Source organism: Octodon degus, unplaced genomic scaffold (assembly GCF_000260255.1).
Source record: "Octodon degus isolate 3935 unplaced genomic scaffold, OctDeg1.0 scaffold00045, whole genome shotgun sequence".
In the NCBI taxonomy this organism is placed as follows: Eukaryota; Metazoa; Chordata; class Mammalia; order Rodentia; family Octodontidae; genus Octodon; species Octodon degus.
Window position 1 is genome coordinate 10,941,345 of NW_004524621.1, and position 4,185 is coordinate 10,945,529.

The following is a 4,185-nucleotide window of genomic DNA, read 5'->3' on the forward strand; positions in this document are numbered from 1 at the left end:
TTGCCAAGCTTGTTCCAAGTAGGTGCTTTAGACCACTGAGCCATCTCTCCAGCCCCCCCCATAGTTTTTCTTAAAAAAAAAAAAAAAAAAAAAACATGCCATTTTCCCTATAATTTCTCAAAGTCTGAATTTTGTTGAACTTCTTCTGGTGTAAATTAGTAAATTTTTCAGTTCCCTATATTTCATGTAAATTTATGGTTATTCAATCAACTTTAGATTTGATTATTTTGGCAAATTTGATTTAAGGATGGCTTTAGTGTTCCTATTGGGATATATACAATGGTGGTCTTTGATGTAAGTAATTGATGATTACCATTGTCTAGACCTTGGTTTCTTAGCCCTGGCACTATTGATATTTTGGGCCAGTCAGTTCTTTAGTTGTAACGGATTATCCTACTGGTTATTTAATGTAGGAGTTAAGGCTGCTATACCCCTGTAATTCCAGCACTCGGGAGGCTGACACAGAAGGATCACTTTGAATTTGAGGCCAGTCTGGTCTACAAAGTCTGTTTAAGGCCAGACTGAACTGCATAGTGAAACTCTGTCTCAAAAAGACTGAAAGTTAGGAATAACATTCTCATTCTATCATTCTTTTGTTTTAGGGAGACTATTTCTATAAAGAGAACTTTTCCATTGTAATTTTTGTTTTGGGACAAAGTCTCCCTGTGTAGTAATCCTCCTGTCTCAGCCTTTTGGTTGTTTGGGATTACAGGAGTATGCCGCCCCCTCCCCCATAATTGCTAAGTTTTGATGCCTAAATTGTTCTTAGCCGAAGTGACTTCTAAGTCCTTTGAAATTATTTTTTCTTTCTTTCTTATTGTACTGGAGATTTTTTTTTTAAATTGTGTGTGTGTGTGGGGCCAGCTCAGCCCACCAGGGGGCGGGCATGTGGTGCTGGGGGATTGAACCGCGGTCCCTGTGCTTTGCTGAGCTTGTTCTAAGTCGGTGCTTTAGACCACTGAGCCATCTCACCAGCCCTGTACTGGAGATTGATTCCAGGTTCTTATTCATGTTGCTCAAGTCCTACAACTGAGCTACATCTCTGGTCCTCCTTTTGATGTATTTTTATTATGGTTCAAATGTCCTCTCCAGACACATGCTGAACTTTAATTGCTATTGTGATAGTGTTAGGAGATGGACCTTTAAGAGATAATTAGGTCATGAGGACGCTGCCTTCAAGACAGATTGTTGCTGTTATCTCAGGAGTGGGTTATTTATGCAGATGGTAAAAGGATGAGTTCAGCCCAGTTTGTACTCTGTGTCATTTTGTGCTTGCTTATTCTTCTATTAAATTATGCTATAGCAAGAATACTCTTGCCAGACGTTGGCACTATGTTCTTGAATTACCATTATACAGCACTGTGAGCCACACACTATTTTTTTGTGTGTGGTATCAGGGATCAAACTTGGGACCTTGTGCTTTCCAGGCAGGCATTTATGCTATTGAGCTATCTCCTGGTCCCCAAATAAACTATTTTTTTTTAATTTTTTTTTTAATTTATTTGAGAGAGAGAGAGAGAGAGAGAGAGAGAGAGAGAGAGAGTGTGGTGTGTGTGTGTGGCCAGCTCAGCCCACCAGGGGGCGGGGCTGGCCGGCATGTGGTGCTGGGGGACCGAACCGCGGTCCCTGATGCTTTCTTTGCCAAGCTAGTTCCAAGTAGGTGCTTTAGACCACTGAGCCATCTCTCCAGCCCCAAACTATTTGTTTTTAATTTACGCAGTGTGTGGTATTTGGTGATAGCAGAAAACAGAAAACCTCCAGCTTTCTTTCTCTTTTCTGTGGAAAAAATGTCTCATTTTGTACATATTTAGGCAGCTAGTACTGATTACTTTTCCAGATTCATGGTCTGTTTTAGTAGGAAATATTTAGATACCAAAATCTGGGTTTCATGCTTGACCTGTGAATGACCTGAGAAAGATCTAGGCGGCCCATTACAAAGAATGGGTTCCCCAACACTGATGATGCCCTGCCTTCTCCAAGCAAAGACCATAAAGAAAGTTAGTTGAGAGGCTGAAAGCAGGAGAACCACTATGAGTACAATCTACATAGTGAGATCCTGTAGACTCTGTAGACCTTGTCCTAATGAATAAAAAAAAAAAGCAAAAGAAATGTAGGACTAGACCTGGAGTCTTCCTGGTGCAGCCCTCTCTACACACCTGTGCTGATTGTCCATGCAGTTTTTTTTTTTTTTTTTTTTTTTTTTTGCTGGAACCGGGGATTGAACTCAGGCCATACACTTGTCAGGCAAGCGCTTATTCTACTGAGCCACCTCCCTGGCCCCTGTCCATGCAGTTTTGACTTCAAACACTTCTTTCAGATTCTTTGAAATTCTAGCTCCAATACAAAAATCCTATGTGTATACTCAGATTCCCCTTCAGATATCTGCTGATACCACTCCAATGTAAGCCTGCTTGTATGTAGGTGGAACAAAATCTGGACTTTCCCATAGCCTTGGTTTCTGCCATTACCTAACACTGAGTACTAGGCATATAAGACTATTTGACTTTAGGATGACCAGTTGAATAAACGTAGAATTACCCATTTTTCTTAAAACATTTTCCTGCAATCTATTTCTTCTTCCCTTTCTTCAGTACTAGATGTTGAACCCATGGCATTATGCCTCTAGGCATAATGAGCTACACCCTCAGGCCCTCCAACAACTTTACTATGAAAAATATCAAACATGTAGAAAAGTGTGAGGAATGTACAACAAATGCCTGAGACAGTTGGGGCAGCTCTCAGTCATATGATATAACAAACATACCAGGACATTGGGAATTAAAAAGTTGTCCATCTTCAAAGCTAAGAAACTCAGAGAATATACCTAGAGAATGGAAGTCAGATTGAAAAACCCCCATAGGGTCAGAGGACAAACAAAGGCCTGGGTCCTTAATTTGTTACTTATTAAAAGCATTGTTATGAGAATGATAGAGGACCTTCAACTAGTCCAAGTAATATAAAGAACTATAACTCTTGACCTGCTAGATATCTGAAATGCTGAGTTTATATTCTCTGAAACTGAAGAATGAACTCTAAGAACAATGGAGTTTAAGAGTAAGAAATAGTTTTTGAAAGAAAGCTTCTGTGCAAATAAGTGGTCCACTGACCCTGCTTCAAATGCCTTGTCCGGTGCAGTTCTCAAAGTTTTTGGGATGTGGGGAGGACAGTGGGAGGATGGAGAAATAGAGATAAGAGTCAGAAAACACAAAGCTGAGGTCAGGTAGAGCCCTTTCTCCTGATGGGAGGAAAGGGACTGCTCAACCACTATAGCACATTTATTTATATTTTTGGCAGGTGGAATGATACATGATACCCCTCTGCTTAGCAACCTGTTTATTTGGATTGCCATGGGTGCTTCTTGATGTACTCTGCACTGGAGCAGCTTGCTCGTGTGGCTTGCCTCGGGTGCTCTTTGTTCTTGGGACCCATCTTGCTGTAACCCCATGTATTTGATCTCCAGCTTCAGCTGCTCTGTGTCACTACTAACATAAAAAAATCATAACATCAAAGAAGTCAAGGAACACTAGTAAATTAACCCCAAATGTAAACTAGTCCAAATGTAACATGAACAAAACAGGAATAAAATGTACCATTAATTGTAGCCTTTCTATGTTTTTAACTTAAATTTATCATTATTTTGATGAAATTATTTAAGAGACAAGGCATAAGGAATTATAAGCATTGGGAAAAGACATACAAATTTGAAGCATAAAAATTGTGATTACCTAAGTGAGTCACAATTCACAATCTATTTGGAACAAATGCAAACTCTTAACCCTATCCAATTACCACAGTGGAAGACCTCCAAGTGATATAGGGGAAGAAACTCCCAACCTGCTGTATGTCCTAAACACCAAGTTTGCCTTCTCTAAAATTGAATGAATTCTAGAAAAAACAGAGGTTTAAGAGTAGAATGAATTTAGGTCCAGCCATGTAGCTCAGCGGATTAAAGTGCCTGCGTAGGCAGACATAGGGACCAGGGTTCTATCTCCAGGGTGCCCTCCAGCCCCACCCCCAATGTGCTTTGAGACAGCGGTTGAGACTGGGCGTGGTATCATGTGCCTGTAACCCCAGCGCTTGGTAGGCTGAAAACTGGAAGATCACTATGAGTCCGATCTGTATAGTGAGATCCTGTAGACCCTGAACTAAAAAAAATAAAGATGAGGTCATAGACTTGTGGTTTAT